Here is a 19,987-nt window from a genome sequence, read left to right on the forward strand (position 1 = left end):
GCCGCTACGCGGCCAAAATAGCGCTTCCCCCATTCCGACCTTCCCGCTGGGCCGGCGGGCGCTAACCATGTTAGCGCCCGCCGGCCCAGCGGGAAGGAGGGCTGCAACACAAAAGCCGGGTCCGAATGGAGCCGGCGGTGTTGCGGCCGTGCGACGGGTGCAGTTGCACCCGTCGCGCTTTTCACTGTCTGCTAGGCAGACAGTGAAAAGCCGGCCGGGGCCCTGTTAGGGGGCACCTGCACTGCCCATGCCAGTGGCATGGGCAGTGCAGGGGCCCCAGGGGCCCCAGGACGCCCGTTCCCGCCAGCCTCTTCCTGGCGGTGAAAACCGCCAGAAACAAGCTGGCGGGAAGGGGGTCAGAATCCCCAAGCCGGGGGTAAACCGGCAGGAAACCGCCGGGCCCGGTTTTCTGACCGCGGCTTTACCACCACGGTCAGAATGGGCTTGGAAGCACCGCCAGCCTGTTGCCGGTGCTTCCGTCATTCGCGGCCCTGGCGGTGTTTACCGCCAGGGTCAGAATGACCGCCATAGTCTCGTAATCTCATCGGCCTCCTTATCAGTCTTTTAGACCTCGAACACGAATTCTTAACTGAATCAGGATCAACATAAGACCCACCATCACGTGTAGTGGGTTCTCTTCTTTCTCCCGACTCACCAATACCACATTTCGCCACTCTATTTAAGTTTCATATTTTATGGTCATTCGTTTTTTTATTTTTATTTATTTATTGTATATTAGAAAAAGACAACATACAGCAAACAAAGACAAAGCAGCCCGCAGGACTGAGTACACGAGTACAATAAATTCGAGCCCCGAACAGTCCTGGGCCCCACCTGTGAAGAGAGAAAGTAATGATTCACTATCCCGAGTGCCGAGCGAGACTCCTGGTACACCACTAGGGGCCCCAGCCACAACTAGATTAACATGGCCACGACAACCTGATCTCAGGGCAGTTCACATCTAGTCCGTCGGGATAGCAACTAAGTAGAAACAAGGAAATAGGGGAAATAAAGGAAAGGAAAAGAGGCAGGCAGGAAGAAAACATAGGAGCACACACAACAATCAGTGCCACACTTCCACTCCCAGAGAGAAAGCGAGGGCGCACAATGCTCCTAGACGCATAGGCGATCTTACAATGTCAACACATCTATATTATAAGGCATCCAAGAAGGAGCGCAGCGGAGCCCAGATGTCCCTTGGCCGGGAGCCCTCCGGCGTCAACTCCCAGAAAATCGTCAGCTGCTCCTGACAAAAGGAGGCATTGCGCAACCAGTCAGATCCACGAGGGGGCCTGCCCCGGCCCCAACACATCGCCACTCTACGCTTGGCTAACAACAAAAGAAGACCCACCAGCTGCCTATGGGATTGCAGCACTGCATCCACACATCCAAGCAACGCCAGTCTGGGGGACAAGGCCAGCTCCAGTCCGGTCATTGCCTCAATCATCCTCACGACCTCCACCCAGAAAGCGTGCACCTCCTTACACTCCCACGCGAGATGTAAGAACCCAGCATCAGGCGCGCAGCACCGCTCACAGCATGCGTCCGCACGCAGGCCCATCGAGCAGAGACCTCTAGGAGTATAATATAGGCGGTGCAGAAATTTGAAGTGGATCAGACGGAGCCTATAATTGGTGATGGGAGGTAGGACAGGAGAGCAGCGCAGCAACGCCATCCAAGCCCGAGCGGTGAACGTCACTGTGTCGACACCTCAAGCTCGAGGCCAGGAGGGATTGCCCAAGACACGAGGCAAGCCGTCCGGCCACACCAAATCAGTCTCCTGCGCAAGATGCAGCAGATAACGGTTCAGCCGCAACCAGTAATGCGCAAAGTGCGCCTGAGCACAATAATAGTATAGCTCCAGATCCGGGGCAGCAAGGCCGCCCAGCTCAAACGACAACCTCAACTTCTCCCAGGCAATACAAGGCTGCCCACCAGCCCAAACCAGTCGTATCAGAGCAGAGCGAAGACGTCATAAAAAACTCGCTGGGAGTGGGAGCGGGAGGTTAACAAACAAATACAGAAACTTTGGCAAAACCACAATTTTTGCAATAGCTATACAACCTGTCAGCGAGAGCGGTAAGGAGCGCCACGCCTCAACTTTCCCCTCCAACCACGATAGTGCCTTGCCATAGTTAGCCAGCCAAAGGGTTCCTACATCACAGCTCAACCAAACCCCCACATACCGCACAGGACCGTCTGCCATTCAATTGGGTACCGAGAAGGAAAATTCGCCACCCTGCGGATAGAGGCAGCACCACGGATTTAGACCAATTAATCTTAATCCCGGGAAAAGGAACCGAAGTGTACAATTTCATGCAGCAGAATGTCCAGATTATTCTGCAGCTCACGAACATACAGCGCAATATCATCAGCATACATAGATATCAAAACAGACCGCTGTCTGAACTGCAGACCCCTATCGCCATAGTGGTGCCGCAACCATGCCCCAAGAGGCTCCATAGCCACAGCAACGAGTAACAGGGACTGGGGGCATCCCTGGCGAGTTCCACTGGCAACCGGGAAGGAGTCCGAGATAGACCCGTTCAGACGCAGCCTCGCGGTGGGGGACAAGTACAGCAATCGAATTAATTTCACAAAGCATGCACTCAGTCCAACTCTAGCAAGCAACACAAACATGTAGTCCCGTGCCACAGAAACAAAGGCCTTAGTGGCGTCCAAGAACACCGCAGCCGCTTCCTCCTCGACCCCTATTGTACCCAGCACTGCAAAAAAGGTACGCAGATTATGTGATGTAGATCTACCCAGCACAAACCCAGACTGGTCCGGAAGCACCAACTTCGGAATCACAGGCTGCAACCGCGCCGCAATCATTTTGGCCAGTATTTTGTTGTCAATATTAATCATAGAAAGCGGACGATACGAGTCACAGCTGTGCGGGTCCTTGCCAGGTTTGGGTATTGTGACAATTAAGGCCTCACGGAGTGAGGCGGGAAGAATTCCAGTCTCAAGTGACTCCGCATACCCCTCCAAAAGATAGGGCGCAAGGATATCAGAGTACTCTTTGTAAAACGCAGGAGTCAAACCATCCAGCCCCGGTGACTTGTCACTCGGCAAACTGTGAATCGCCGCAACAACCTCCTCTACCGAGAATGGTGTGTCAAAATACACGCAATGAGCATCATCAAACCAAAGGAGAGCAATGTCAGAAAAATAAGCCTGAGCCGCAGCCGCGTCTAACTCGGCCGGCTCAGAATATAAATTCACAAAAAATTGGGTAAGAGCCTGCATAACGTCCCTCGTCCCGACCACATGCGCACAGCCGGGGCCGTCTATTTCAGTAACATAGCTACTGATCCATGGTTTACGCAACATGTACGCCAACATGCGGCCAGCCCTCTCCCTCTCGCCATATCGTCGCGCACGGGCGTACTGCCCAAGGAAGCAAATCTCTCAGAGGGAGGCCTCCTCGTACAAAGACCCCACACTTTGCAACTCCGCAAGCACCGCCCCGGACCAGTCCGCCTCTCCAGCTCCGCAATCCGCCCCTCCAGATCGGCCAGCTCACGGCGCAGCACCTTCAACAGGACATGCTGTTTCGAAATGCACACCCCACAAATAACCACCTTGAATGCCTCCCACAAGGTACCAGCTGAGCTCACAGACTGACAGTTGTCAGCGAAAAAGTGGAGCACGGCTTCACAAATCTCCTCCCGGAACACCCCATCCCGAAGCGCCCCCTGCGGCAGCCGCCACAAAAATGTTCGCTCCAATCCACAGGGCACCTCCAGCACCAGCCGAACCGGCGAATGGTCCGACAGAGTGCGAGGCAAGTGCTCCACAGAACTAGTCCAGAGCTCCACATCCCTCGTGCCCAACCAGCGATCAATAGGGGACCAGCTACTGTGCGCATAGTTGACACATGTGCCCGCCCTAGCAGCACCATGCCTTGCCCTCCACAAATCCACCAGAGCGCCATCTTCCATCACTGACTGCAGAGCTCTCACGGCCGCGACATGCTGTACACGAGCCGCACTCTCCCAATCCGCCACAGGGTCCAAGATTACGTTGAAATCTCCGCCCCAAATTACCGTGCCACTACCCGTCGACTCCACCAATCGCCACAGTTCACGGAAAAACTCAGGATCGTCCGTGTTAGGACCGTATACAGAAACAAGTCTACCCTCTCTGTCCAGTAACGTGCCGCTCAGCACAACATAGCGACCACCAGGATCGACAACAACTTCCTGAGTGTGCTACTGCAGCCCTTTACGCAACAAGATCGCCACCCCCTGGGTGTAACGCGAGAATACAGCGCAGTGGAATTCCCCTACCCAGCCAGCCTTCAATCTGTCCCGCGTCGAAGCGACTAAGTGCGTCTCCTGAAGCATGCAAATATCTATGTCATGACGTTTGACATAAGCCGACATGAGGCGCGCCTTACGCCCATCACCAAGCCCACGCACATTCCAGGTAAGACAGCGAACAGCTGTCATCTTACTGGAGCCCATCCCAATCTCTCAGAGAAAGGGAGTCACCATCGCACTGCCCCCACCCGCCTGCCACAGCGAACGAAAAAAGAGAGAAAAGGAAAAGGAAAGGGAAACAACCATAGCACAGAACACAAATTTCCCCGACCTCCCACCCACGCAGACCCCCCAATCGGGTCGAAGCTGAAACCCACCTCCCCACATCAACCAAAAACCATTGTATATTGCGAGTACAAGAATCAGGACTCACCCCACGGGCATAAGCCAGGCCATCCAACCCACCATCCCATTAAGAGTAGGGGATAAGGGCTAAAGGGCCAAACAGCAAGATAAAACGGCAGAGCAGACACTCATGACGGGGAACCATAACATGCGATACCTCAACAATCACAGTGAGGTACCCCCAGCCACCAATCTCCCATAGATCAGTCATTGTCACTCATGGCGGCGCGCTCAGACCGAGGACTCTCCAGGCCCGAAGCCTCCGATCGCTTGGGCACTGATTTTGCAAATTTCGCCGCCTGCTTCGGATCTGTAAAGAACAACGCCTTCCCATTGTGTTGCACCTTTAGCTTGGCAGGGTACAACAGCGTGAACCTCGCATTGGTTTGGCTCAGCGTGCGCTTGACGAGTAAGAAGGCACACCGCGCCGCATGCACACCCAGAGTATAGTCAGGGAAGAAAGTGAGTTCGGAATTCTTATAAATTATAGGTCGCCTGTCCCAGGCCAGCCTGAGAATAGTATCTCTATCCCGGTAATTTGGTAATTCAACAGGTGGGCAATGATGGAATGCGGAGGAGTTCCAGGCGGGGGCCGAGGACCCAGGGATCTATGAGCCCTCTCAACCACCAATAGCCAAGAAAGTTCACCAGGTAAGAGGTCAGAGAGCATACTCTCCACAAAGTCCTCCATTCGGCCCATATCAGTAGTCTCTGGTAGACCTATTATGCAGACGTTGTTGCAGCGCGACCTCACCTCCAAATCTTCATTCTTGTTATGGATGACCTCTAGGACGCGCTCCATCCGCAAAAACTGTTCACGCTCCCCATGGCTATGATCCTCCAGATCAGATGTTCGCGACTCCAGCTGTTCAAACCTAGAGTCATGATCATCCACCCGGGCCTTAATGTGGTCCAGTTGCACGGTGACATGGTACAATTTAGCATCTATACCTGCAAGGCTGCCCTTGAGGTCCAAAAACATAGCCTTGACCGAGGCATCTGAGCTCCCATCCTCAGAGGTCTCACCACCATGCATGGTAGATAGGGCGCCACCTCTCCTCCTCCCGCCCTCAAAGGTAAGCTTGGACTGTTTTTGTTCAGACTTGCCCATACTCCAATCCTGTCAGCCACCACTGAGCCACCAACAATATACTAACGACGCTGCTGTCAGGCAGGGCACAAGGGAGGCACCAGGCCGCAACCCACGTACACACAGGGTGCCAGCCAAGAGAGTCCAGGCCCAGCTCGGAGCCCCCTGAATAGCTCTCACACAAGGCTCAGGTAGAGCGTCCAAAGGGAGATCAGTGACACAGGGCCTGGCCCCAGACCCACATTCCACTCCACTCTACTGACCTGCCACTGCACAGGTGTATCAGCCAATAAAGTCGTCAGAGCTGTGAAGGATTCCGTAGCACCAATAGATAGACAATCTCTCCCAACCTCTGCCTCCTCTGGCCCGATCCAGCCAGCAACCATTTCCAAGCACCAAGGCATCAGGGACACCAGGGGCCCACCACGCAACCACCAGTCTGCACAGGGTATCTTCAATCCACCCCAGGCCACTAGCGGCTGCAATCCACCAGCAGGCGTAGAGGGCACAGGGAGCGCAAAGTCAACCAGGCGCAATCCAAAGTGCACCGCAGCTCCAGCCCCATGTCCAGCCAACTCCGGCAGCCACAGCAGTCTTCCTGGCTCGGCTCGGCGCGCGCGTGCTCCAACCCTCTCCAGGCCACAGCTCCTCCTCAGGCCGCGGCTCGAATCAGCCGCCGATCCGGCCACAGCAGGGGATACCAGGAACACCCCAACCGAAATCCTCCGCGTCTCAAGTCTGCGGCGCACCTCCCGGGCTCGCTCGTCCACCACCCGAACTGGGAGAGAAAGCGCCTACCAGCCGCACAGACCGTGCCACGCCTCACCACAAGGCCCTGCTCTGATGAGCCGGGGAAACCGCATCAAGAAACCCGTCGCGGGTCCAGCCGCCAGCATCAGGGCAGTCACCAAGCTCCCAAGGAAGCAGCAGCGCTAACCAAGCGCCCGATCCGCCGCTCTGCCAGGAGAAATGTACGACGCAGACCCTAAGCCCGGCAGAGCCTCACGGAGTGACGGCCATCTTGCTGGCAGGCCTGGCCACGCCCCATGGTCATTCGTTTTTACTGCGGTTTTGAATAGTTTTATTACTTCAAATGGCCCTATAAATTTAGTAGGTCGTTTCTCACGTCTAGGAGATTTTATCTTTACCCACTCACCAATTTTTATTCGAGTTTCTTTCACACTTTTGCGTACATCATACCATCCCTTCCTCTAAACTTTCTTACTCTGTTCCTTGTTTCTCCATCCGTCCACATCATTGATAAAAGGATCAATGGTCAACCGTTTTTCTTGTACCCACCCAGGAGCCACCTCATGACAACGTAATCTTCCCCTAAATAGGCAAAAGGGTCCCGTGGAGGAGTGTGGAGTTAAGCGATATTCATGCACCTTTTTTTTATTTCACTCTCCCACTTAACTCCTTGTGCTTGTGCCAGTTGTATACTTTCTTTGAGCACCTTAATAAAACGTCCCACCAAACCATTCGACTCAGGATGATACAAGGCCGCTCTTTTGTGTTTAATGCCTCTATCCTTCAAAAAGGACTCCATAATCTTTGATGTAAATTGGACACCATTGTGAGTTAGAATTGAAGAGGGAAACCCTTCCCTCTCAAAAAGTTCCTCAAGAAAAGCAATTACGTCTCCAGACTCCGCAGAACTCACAATCTTTATCTCTGGCCACCTGGAATACATATCAATAGATACCAAAACGTAACGATCTACCAAGCCTAATCTCACCAGACCGAGAATATCTAAAGCCACATCTATCCATGGTCCTAAGACATCCTCTCTTATCACCATTGGTTGAACCCTACACTTTAAAACTTTGTCTGATTGAGCACAGATTTGACACTCTCTCACCTCTCTCTCCACCATGGTATCCATGGCGAGCCACCAATATGTAGCCCTTAATCTTCCTTTGGATTTAGAAATACCCATATGACTAGCATGAGCATGTGCTACCAATTTCTTCCTCAAAGAATGGGAAGAAATTAACGTACTATCTCTTACCAAGAGATGGTCAATGACCGCCAATTCATCTCTTACCTGCTAGAAAGGTACCAGAAGCTCTTCACAACTTTTCTTTACACCCCATCCGCAATATTATCTTTCAGCAACTCTTCCTTCCATTCCGATTCCTGAATAACAGTGCTTGTGATGAGACAAACTTTAACATCCTGATCAAAATCATCACCTGCAAAATAATCTTCATCAGCAACATCATTCTCAACTCCTGCTTCCTTGGAAGAATATGTCTCGCAAAGTCTAGAAAGACAGTCAGCTTGTACATTCAACACTCCTGGTATATAGGAGACAGTATACTCAATTTCTTGTACGGCCACAACCCACTTGCGAATTCTGTGAGAAACCAAGTCAATTCCCTTGTTCTTGAACACTTCTTTCAAAGGTTTGTGGTCTGTGATAACTTCAAAGTTGCGACCCCATAAAAACATCCTCAGTTTCCTAACTGCCCAGTAAACACCTAGTTCCTCATTTTCAATCACAGAATAATTACATTTTGCTCCTTTCAAGCTTCTTGACAAAAATAAAATGGTCCTATTCACACCTTTGGTTCTCTGCATTAGAACTGCACCAATACCCTTTGAATTGGCTTCACACATCAACATAATCTCATCTTTGGAGTCATAACTGCCCAGGTCAGCTGCACTTCATAAACCACACTTTATATCATGGAATTAATTTGTACATTGAACACACAATAAAAATTCAACACCTTTCTTCAAAAGACCTCTCATGCACCTTGTTCTCTCTGCAAATTTTTGTACAAATCTGTTCCAGAATTCAGCCATACCAAGAAACTTTACCAGTTCCTCCTTGTTTTCTGGGACTGGCATATTGGTGATTGTGTCAACTAAAGCCGCTTTAGGACGAATCCCTTTTTCAGAGATTTCATGACCCAAATATTAAATCGTGAAAGTATTAAACATGCATTTCCCAGATTTTAGAGTTAGACCTGAGTCTCTTAGTCTGTGTAGGACCTTTTCTAATGTTTTATCATGTTCAGTCAAGTCAGCTCCATATATTAAAATGTCATCTTGATAAATTTTAATACCTTCCACCCCTCTCAAGACTTTTTCAAGTGCTCTTTGAAAAACGGATGCCGCTGAGATTAGACCAAAAGGCATCCTGAGGAATTTGAAGGTGCCGAAAGGGGTAATAAAAGTTGTAAGATCCTGGGATGACGGATGTAATTTTATCTGATGATACGCTGATGAAAGGTCAAGTGTTGAAAAATGCTTGGCACCATTAAGGGAACACAACATTTCATTAATGTTGGGGAGAGGATGATGATCTACTACCACAGCTTTATTCAATTCTCTGAGGTCCACACAGAGTTGTGCCTCTCCATTGGCCTTATTTGCCATAACTACAGGGGCCACCCACTCTGATGCTTCAACTTCTTCAATTATATTACTAGAAAGTAATTTGTCAATCTCCTCCTTCATTTTTTGTTTGACAGAGAAAGGGACAGATCTTAATTTCGCAACTTTGAGTAGAGCCCCAGGCTTCAATCTAACCTCAAGTAGATAATCATTTAGACAACCTATTTTCTTATTGAAAACTTTGGAGAATTTGCTTATCCATATTTTTCCCGATTCTTCCACCTGATTAACAGAAGGAGCATCTTTCAAGATTACTGAAGGAACATCATTAGGATCCAAATAAACACGTAAATCACGTTGATGAAACCAGCTTATCAAAGAATCGCCTTCTAAGGACACATACACTTTAACTGGAATGATACGTTTCTTAAACTCAATAGTACCCCAAAAGTACCCAAGTAATTTATCTGGTACCCCACCATATCCTTTGGGACTGTTATCAGGCTTAAACAACTTAAGTTTACCTTCTAAGTGCTGATCGTAAAAACTTTCTGGAACAAGGGTTATTTTTGCTCCAGAGTCAAACAAGATTTTAACAGCCTCACTATTGACTAAAATTGTTTCCACAGGACCACTCAAACATCCACTCCTGTTTTGCAAAATCTCAATCTCATTTACAAAGTCTACTTCAGCACTTATATCTTCACACTCTACCTCTCTCACTTTCTTAGTACTCATTTTTGTCCTGCAACATTTCGCTAAATGTCCCTTTCTACCACAGCTTTTGCAGAATATTTTCCAAGCTGGACACACCTTATTGTTAGCCATGTGTCCCACATTGCCACACCTGAAACACTTACCCGGAAAAGGTTTTATCCCTTTAGGATCATTCTTGTCTTTGGAATATTTGATTTCTGTATTATAATTTTGCACTGTTTTGACAGAAAAACCTTCCTCTGCATCATGCTCAGTTGTCGTCATTTTATGGTTCTTCAACACCTCAACACAATTCTTAGAGTGCTCACACATTTTTGCAACAGGAAGTACTTCATCCAACGATGGGTTGTCTTTTTGCCACATGTTCTCTCTGGCCTTTCTAATGAGCATCCCAACATGAATTGATCTCTTAAGCACTCTTCAAAGGAAACTCCAAAAGCACAGGTAGCAGCAAGACAACGTAATGCAGTGATGTATTGCTCTATTGTTTGATCCTTGTTGCTATACTCTTTTCCAAAATTGATAGCGCTCCAAAATTGTGCAAACTTTGGGTAAAAAATGCAAATCAATTTTTTTTACACATATCTCATATTCATTGAGGCTGGCAGCATCATTGGCAGACAAATCAGGTAAGTTTTTAAATATCTCTTGTCCTTCGGTACCTTGACAGGTCATTAGTAAAGATGTCCTTCTTTCCGCACTGAGAGAAGTACCGCAGATTTTGGCATAATTAGTGAATACCTTTTTCCACTTTTCCCACTTGATAGGAGGTTCACCAGGAGATACTAAGAAAAAGGGGGCTGCTGGTACGTTTTGTATGTCGATATAGAATATTACGTAAGGGAATTTACTCTAATTAGGTTTAGATACACTAAAACACACTCTATCACACAACAATAAGAGCTTAACGGGTTTCAATTTGTTAGATAAGAATATGTTATTTTTAAACGGTGGTACATTCAAGACAGTGAAAAAATACATAATATAAACAATGAGTCTTTATGCGCTTAAAGGTGTGCACATCACCATGGTATACTGGTGTCAAAGATCAAAGTCAGGTGTGCACAACACCGTGGTGCACTGAGATGAGAGATCAAAGATGTGTATATGAACAAATTGCTAAAAGAATAAGATTTTTAATGTAGTTGTGTAGGAAGTTGGCTCTGTATGTACTATTTCAAAGTAAGAAATAGTATGCACAGAGTCCAAGGGTTCCCCTTAGAGGTAAGATAGTGGCAAAAAGAGATAATTCTAATGCTCTATTTTGTGGTAGTGTGGTCGAGCAGTAGGCTTATCAGAGGGTAGTGTTAAGCATTTGTTGTACACACACAGGCAATAAATGAAGAACACACACTCAAAAATAATTCCAGGCCAATAGGTTTTTATATAGAAAAATATATTTTCTTAGTTTATTTTAAGAACCACCGGTTCAAGATTTACAAACAATACTTTAAATGAAAGGTATTTAACTCGGGTATCTTAAGAACTTTGAATTATCACAATAGCATGTACAGTTTTGGCAAAAATTGCAATAAGCTATTTTAAAAGTGGACACATTGCAAAAATCAATAGTTCCTGGGGGAGGTAAGTAAATGTTAAGTTCACTGGTAAGTAAAACACTTACAGGGCTCAAAGTTGGGTCTAAGGTAGCCCACCGTTGGGGGTTCAAGGCAACCCCAAAGTTACCACACCAGCAGCTCAGGGCCGGTCAGGTGCAGAGGTCAAAGTGGTGCCCAAAACACATAGGCTTCAATGGAAATAGGGGTGCCCCGGTTCCAGTCTGCCTGCAGGTAAGTACCCGCGACTTCGGGGGGCAGACCAGGGGGGTTTTGTAGGGCACCGGGGGGGACACAAGTCAGCACAGAAAGTACATCCTCAGCGGCACAGGGGCGGCCGGGTGCAGAGTGCAAACAGGCGTCGGGTTTGCAATAGGTTTCAAAGGGAAACCCAGGGGTCTCTTCAGCGATGCAGGCAGGCAAAGGGGGGGCTCCTCGGGGTAGCCACCACCTGGGCTAGGAAGAGGGCCACCTGGGGGTTGCTCCTGCACTGGAGGTCGGATCCTTCAGGTCCTGGGGGCTGCGGGTGCTGTGGGTTTCCCAGGCGTCGGGTTCTTTCAAGCAGGCAGTCGCGGTCAGGGGGAGCCTCTGGATTCCCTCAGCAGGCGTCGCTGTGGGGGCTCAGGGGGGGTCAACTCTGGCTACTCACGGGCTTGCAGTCGCCGGGGAGTCCTTCCTGTAGAGTTAGTTTCCGCAGGTCGAGCCAGGGGCGTCGGGTGCAGAGTGGAAAATCTCACGCTTCCGGCGGGAAACGTGTGGTCTTTAAAAGTTGCTTCTTTGTTGCAAAGTTGCAGTTTCTTTGGAACAGGGCCGCTGTCCTCGGGAGTTTCTTGGTCCTTTTAGATGCAGGGTAGTCCTCTGAGGCTTCAGAGGTCGCTGGACCCTGGGGGACGCTTCGCTGTTGCAGTTTTTCTTGAAGTGGGGAGACAGGCCGGTAGGGCTGGGGCCAAAGCAGTTGGTGTCTCCGTCTTCTCTGCAGGGCTTCAGGTCAGCAGTCCTTCTTCGTCTTCAGGTTGCAGGAATCTATTTTGCTAGGTTCTGGGGGCCCCTAAATACTCAATTTAGGGGGGTGTTTAGGTCTCGGAGGTTAGTAGCCAATGGCTACAAGCCCTGAGGCTGGCTACACCCTCTTTGTGCCTCCTCCCAGTGGGGAGGGGGGCACATCCCTAATCCTATTGGGGGAATCCTCCATCTGCAAGATGGAGGATTTCTAAAAGTCAGAGTCCCCTCAGCTCAGGACACCTTAGGGGTTGTCCTGACTGGCCAGTGACTCCTCCTTGTTTTTCTCATTTTCTCCTCCTGCCTTGCCACCAAAAGTGGTGGCTGTGGCCGGATGGGCGGGCATCTCCACTAGCTGGGATGCCCTGTGGCGCTGTAACAAAGGGGGTGAGCTTTTGAGGCTCACCGCCAGGTGTTACAGTTCCTGCAGGGGGAGGTGAGAAGCACCTCCACCCAGTACAGGCTTTGTTACTGGCCACAGAGTGACAAAGGCACTCTCCCCATGTGGCCAGCAACATCTCTGGTGTGTGGCAGGCTGGCAAAAACTAGTCAGCCCACACTGGAAGTCTGGTATGTTTTCAGCGGGCATCTCTAAGATGCCCTCTGGGTGTATTTCACAATAAAATGTACACTGGCATCAGTGTGCATTTATTGTGCTGAGAAGTTTGATACCAAACTTCCCAGTTTTCAGTGTAGCCATTATGGTGCTGTGGAGTTCGTGTATGACAGACTCCCAGACCATATACTCTTATGGCTACTGTGCACTTACAATGTCTAAGGTTTTGCTTAGACACTATAGGGGCATAGTGCTCATGCACCTATGCCCTCACCTGTGGTATAGTGCACCCTGCCTTAGGGCTGTAAGGCCTGCTAGAGGGGTGACTTACCTGTGCTATAGGCAGTGTGAGGTTGGCATGGCACTCTGAGGGGAGTGCCATGTCGACATAGTCATTTTCTCCACACCAGCACACACAAGCTGGCAAGCAGTGTGTCTGTGCTGAGTGAGGGGTCCCCAGGGTGGCATAAGACATGCTGCAGCCCTTAGAGACCTTCCCTGGCATCAGGGCCCTTGGTACCAAGGGTACCAGTTACCAGGGACTTACCTGGATGCCAGGGTGTGCCAATTGTGGAGACAAAGGTACAGGTTAGGGAAAGAACACTGGTGCTGGGGCCTGATTAGCAGGCCTCAGCACACTTTCAAATCATAACTTGGCATCTGCAAAGGCAAAAAGTCAGGGGGTAACCATGCCAAGGAGGCTTTTCCTTACAACCCCCCCCCCCCCAAACGAAGGAGGATGAGACTAACCTTTCCCAAGAGAGTCTTCATTTTCTAAGTGGAAGAACCTGGAAAGGCCATCTGTATTGGCATGGGCAGTCCCAGGTCTGTGTTCCACTATAAAGTCCATTCCCTGTAGGGAGATGGACCACCTCAACAGTTTTGGATTTTCACCTTTCAATTGCATTAGCCATTGGAGAGGTCTGTAGTCAGTTTGAACTACAAAGTGAGTACCAAAGAGGTTGGATTCAGCTTCCTCAGGGACCAAACCACAGCAAAGGCCTCCCTCTCAATGGCACTCCAACGCTGCTCCCTGGGGAGTAACCTCCTGCTAATGAAAGGAACAGGCTGGTAAAGGCCATCATCATTTGTTTGGGACAAAACTGCCCCTATCCCATGTTCAGCGGGATTAGTCTGCACAATGAACTGCTTGGAGTAATCTGGAGCTTTTAGAACTGGTGCTGTGCACATAGTTTGTTTCAGGGTGTCAAAGGCCTGTTGGCATTCTATAGTCCAGTTTACCTTCTTAGGCATTTTCTTGGAGGTAAGTTCTGTGAGGGGTGTCACTATTGATCCATATCCCTTCACAAACCTCCTGTAGTAGCCAGTCAAGCCAAGGAATGCCCTGACTTGAGTCTGGGTTTTTGGAGCTACCCAGTCCAGAATAGTCTGGATCTTGGGTTGGAGTGGCTGAACTTGGCCTCCACCTACAAGGTATCCCAAGTAAATCACAGTCCCCTACCCTATCTGACATTTGGATGCCTTGATAGAGAGGCCTGCTGCTTGCAGGGCCTTCAAAACCTTCTTCAGGTGGACCAGGTGATCCTGCCAGCTGGAGATAAAGACAGCAATATTGTCAAGATAAGGTGCACTAAAGGACTCCAAGCCAGCAAGGACTTGATTCACCAACCTTTGGAAGGTGGCAGGGGCATTTTTTAAGCCAAGGGGCATTACAGTAAACTGATAATTCCCATCAGGTGTGGAGAATTCTGTCCTTTCTTTTGCTCCTGGTGCCATTTTGATTTGCCAGTACCCTGCTGTCAAGTCAAAGATACTCAAGTATCTGGCAGCACCTAGTTTGTCAATTAACTCATCTGCCCTTGGAATGGGATGGGCATCTGTCTTGGTGACAGAATTAAGTCCTCTGTAGTTCACACAAAACCTCATCTCTCTCTTACCATCTTTGGTGTGAGGTTTGGGGACTAAGACCACTGGGCTAGCCCAGGGGCTGTCAGAGTGCTCAATGACTCCCAATTCCAGCATCTTGTGGACTTCCACTTTGATTCTTTCCTTAACTTGGTCAGATTGTCTAAAACTTTTGTTTTTGACAGGCATGCTGTCTCCTATGTCCACATCATGGGTACACAGGTGAGTCTGACCAGGGGTTAGGGTAAAAAGCTCAGCAAACTGTTGTAAGACTTTCCTGCAGTCAGCTTGCTGTTGGCCAGAGAGGGTGTCTGAATAGATCACTCCATATACTGAGCCATCTTTATGGTCAGTGGAGAGGAGATCAGGGAGAGGTTCACTCTCAGCTTCCTGGTCATCATCTGTAACCATCAACAGGTTCACATCTGACCGGTCATGAAACAGCGTGAGGCGGTTCACATGGATCACCCTTTTGGGGGTCCTGCTAGTGCCTAGGTCTACCAGGTAGGTGACCTGACTCTTTCTCTCTAGCACTGGGTAAGGGCCACTCCATCTGTCCTGAAGTGCCCTGGGAGCTACAGGCTCCAGAATCCAGACTTTCTGCCCTGGTTGAAATTCAACCATAGCAGCCTTTTGGTCATATCACATCTTCTGAAGTTGTTGGCTGGCCTCAAGGTTTTTACTTGCCTTTTCCATGTACTCTGCCATCCTGGATCGTAGGCCTAGTACATAGTCCACTATATCTTGTTTAGGCTCATAAAGAGGTCTCTACCAGCCTTCTTTTACAAGAGCTAGTGGTTCCATGACAGGATGGCCAAACAGAAGTTCAAAGGGGGAAAACTCTACTCCCTTCTGAGGCACCTCTCTGTAGGCGAAAAGCAGACATGGCAGGACATCCCATCTCCTTTTGAGCTTTTCAGGGAGCCCCATGATCATGCCCTTCAATGTCTTGTTGAATCTTTCTACAAGACCATTGGTTTGTGGATGGTATGTGTGGTGAATTTGTAAGTCACCCCACAATCATTCCACATGTGTTTCAGGTATGCTGACATGAAGTTGGTACCCGTCAGACACCACCTCCTTAGGAAATCCCACTCTGGTAAAGATACCAATGTTTGCTTTAGCTACTGCAGGGGCAGTAGTAGACCTAAGGGGAATTGCTTCAGGGTATCTACAGTAGTAGCATGATCCACTACTACTAGTATGTCCCTGAGACTGTGGGAGGTTCAAGTGGACCCACTATGTCCACACCCACTCTTTCAAAGGGGACCCCCACCACTGGAAGTGGAATGAGGGGGGCTTTGGATGGCCACCTGTCTTACCACTGGCTTGACAGGTGGCACAGGAGACACAAAACTCCTTTACTTTCTGTGACACGTTGGGCCAATAGAAATGGTTGACTAACCTCTCCCAAGTCTTGGTTTGTCCCAAATGCCCAGCAAGTGGAATATCATGGGCTAAGGTCAGAATGAACTCCCTAAACTCCTGAGGCACTACCACTCTCCTAGTGGCACCAGGTTTGGGATCTCTTGCCTCAGTGTAGAGGAGTCCATCTTCCCAATAGGCCCTATGTGTTCCAGTGATTTTGCCTTTTGTTTCCTCAGCAGCTTGCTGCCTGAGGCCTTCAAGAGAGGGACAGGTTTCTTGCCCCTTACACAGCTGTTCCCTTGTGGGTCCCCCTGGCCTAGGAGTTCAACCTGATAACGTTCCAACTCCATGGGCTCAGTTCCCTCAGAGGGCAGAACTTCTTCCTGGGAAGAGAGGTTATTTTTCTTGTGTTGTGTTGAAGCTGGTTCCTCAGTCTTCTTTCCTTTTCTCTTGGAGGGTTGGGCCATTATTCCATGGTCCAACACCTCTTTTTCACCCTAAGCTCTGCACTGTGCCCTTGTCTTGACACACCAGTTCAGGGATACCCAGCATGTTCTGCATGGGTTTTGAGTTCTACCTCAGCCCATGGTGAGGACTCCAGGTCATTTCCAAGCAAACAGTCTTCAGGGATATTTGAGGAGACTACCACCTGTTTCAGGCCATTGACCCCTCCTCACTCTAAAGTTACCATAGCCATGGGATGTACTTTAGTCTGATTGTCAGCGTTGGTGAATGGATAAGTTTGTCCAGTGAGGTATTGTCCTGGGAAAACCAGTTTGTCTGTCACCATTCTGACACTGGCACCTGTATCCCTAAGCCCTTCTATACTAGTCCCATTAATTAAGAGTTGCTGCCTGTATTTTTGCATATTAGGGGGCCAGGCAGCCAGTGTGGCTAAGTCCACCCCGCCCTCAGAAACTAATGTAGCTTCAGTCTGAACCCTGATTTGCTCTGGGCACACCGTTGATCCCACCTGGAGACTGGCTATTCCAGTGCTAACTGGAGTAGAGTTTGAAGTGGAGCCTTTCTTGGGACAGGCCTTGTCTCCAGTTTGGTATCCCTGCTGATTACAGCTACAACACCAGTCCGTTTTGGGATCAAAGTTTTTATCCTTGTACCCAAAATTGGATTGTGAAGAGGCTTTGGACCCTCCCTCCTGAGCAGGTCTTTGGGGCCCTGTAGAAGACTTTTTACTTTTACCCTTGGATGTCTCAACACTCTTCCCCTGGGGAGTCTTTGTGACCCCTTTCTTTTGGTCACCCCCTGTGGAAGTCATGGTCACCCTAGTCTTGACCGAATGGTCCGCCTACTTTCCCAATTCTTGGGGAGAAATTGGTCCTAGGTCTACCAGATGCTGATGCAGTTTATCATTGAAACAATTACTTAAAAGGTGTTCTTTCATAAACCGTTTGTACAGCCCATCATAATCATTTACACCACTGCCATTAATCCAACCATCCAGTGTTTTGACTGAGAAGTCAACAAAATCAACCCAGGTCTGGCTCGAGGATTTTTGAGCCCCCCTGAACCTAATCCTGTACTCCTCAGTTGAGAATCCAAAGCCCTCAATCAGGGTAGCCTTCATGAGGTCATAGGATTCTGCATCTTTTCCAGAGAGTGTGAGGAGCCTATCCCTACACTTTCCAGAGAACATTTCCCAAAGGAGAGCACCCCAGTGAGATTTGTTCACTTTTCTGGTTGCACAAGCCCTCTTAAAAGCTGTGAACCATTTGGTGATGTCATCACCATCTTCATATTTAGTTACAATCCCTTTGGGGATTTTTAGCATGTCAGGAGTATCTCTGACCCTATTTAAATTGCTGCCACCATTGATGGGACCTAAGCCCATCTCTTGTCTTTCTGTTTCTATGGCTAGGAGCTGTCTCTCCAAAGCCAATCTTTTGACCGTCCTGGCTAGCAGGAGGTCATCTTCATTGAGACTGCTCTCAGTGCTTCTAGAGCTGTTTGACTCTCCTGTGAGAGAAGCAATATCTCTGACTACCACTTCTGGAGTCAGGGTTGGAGAAACCCTGGGCTCCCTATCTAGGACTGGAGGTGGGAAGTCCTCCACATCACTAGTGTCCCCCTCTGTGAGGCCAACATCAGAGGGGTTGTTTTTAGCAAACTCTGCCAAAAGCTTCTGGAGCTGTACTTTGGTAGGGTTTGAACCAGTTTTTATCTTTTTTATTTTGCAAAGAGACCTTAACTCTGACATCCTAAGATGCAAGTAAGGGGTGAGGTTGACTTCCACCACCATCTCTTCTGCATCAGACACTTTGGGCCTGATTCTTACTTCGGCGGGCGGCGGAGCAGACACTGAAATACTTTGTGGGGCCCTCTTACGGGGGCCCCTGCAGTGCCCACGCCATAGGCATGGGCACTGCAGGTGCCCCCAGGGGCCCCGCGGCACCCCCTACCGCCATCCTGTTCCTGGCGCGAGACCCGCCAGGAACAGGATTGCGGTAGGGTGTGTCAGAATCCCCATGGCTGCGGAACGCGCTCCACAGCCATGGAGGATTCTGTAGGGCAGCGGAAAACCGGCAGGAGACCGCCGGTTTTCCTTGTCTGACCGCGGCCGAACCGCCGCGGTCAGAATGCCCTGCGGGGCACCCCCTTTGTTTCTAAAAGTTGGAATACTTTTTAGGAATCTAAAACTATCTCTAGAATTTAATTCAAACTTTTACAAAACTTTTAAACTCAACTTTTGGAATTTAGTCATGTGATCAGGTATTGGCTAAGTAGTCTATCAAATGGAAAGTCTTGTACCCCACCGCTGATCCACCAATGTAGGAAGTTGGCTCTGTATGTACTATTTCAAAGTAAGAAACAGCATGCACAGAGTCCAAGGGTTCCCCTCAGTGGCAAAAAGAGATAATTCTAATGCTCTATTTTGTGGTAGTGTGGTCGAGCAGTAGGCTTATCAGAGGGTAGTGTTAAGCAGTTGTTGTACACACACAGGCAATAAATGAGGAACACACACTCAAAAATAATTCTAGGCCAATAGGTTTTTATATAGAAAAATATATTTTCTTAGTTTATTTTAAGAACCACTGGTTCAAGATTTACAAACAATACTTTAAATGAAAGGTATTTCACTCGGGTATCTTAGGAACTTTGAATTATCACAATAGCACGTACAGTTTTGGCAAACATGGCAATAAGCTATTTTAAAAATGGAAACTGCAAAAATCAACAGTTCCTGGGGGAGGTAAGTAAATGTTAAGTTCACAGGTAAGTAAAACACTTACAGGGTTCAAAGTTGGGTCCAAGGTAGCCCACCATTGGGGTTTCAAGGCAACCCCAAAGTTACCACACCAGCAGCTCAGGGCCGGTCAGGTGCAGAGGTCATAGTGGTGCCCAAAACACATAGGGGGTGATTCTAACCCTGGCGGTCGGTGATAAAGCGGCGGCCAACCCGCCAACAGGCTGGCGGTCCAAAAAATGGAATTCTGACCCTGGCGGGAACCGCCAACACAGCCCGCCACTTTAACACTCCGACCGCCACGGCGGGACAAACAAACAGCGCGGCGGTCACCGCCAACAGGCAGACGGCAGACAATGCACCGCCCACACTATCACGACCCACCAATCCGCCACCTTTTCCGGGGCGGGAGCACCGCCGATAAAAACACGGCGGAAACAGACTACGAATGGGAAAACGCTCACCTCTACGCACTCCACGAGCACGGAGGACAGCATGGAACCCGAATTGAACATCATACCTGCTCTCGTCTACCTTCTCATCTACCACGAGTACGAACTCCGGCGCAGACGTCAACGGTGAGTACTGCACCTACGACACACGGGAGGGGGGAGG

The sequence above is a fragment of the Pleurodeles waltl genome, chromosome 12 (assembly GCF_031143425.1).
Source record: "Pleurodeles waltl isolate 20211129_DDA chromosome 12, aPleWal1.hap1.20221129, whole genome shotgun sequence".
NCBI classification, from domain to species: Eukaryota; Metazoa; Chordata; class Amphibia; order Caudata; family Salamandridae; genus Pleurodeles; species Pleurodeles waltl.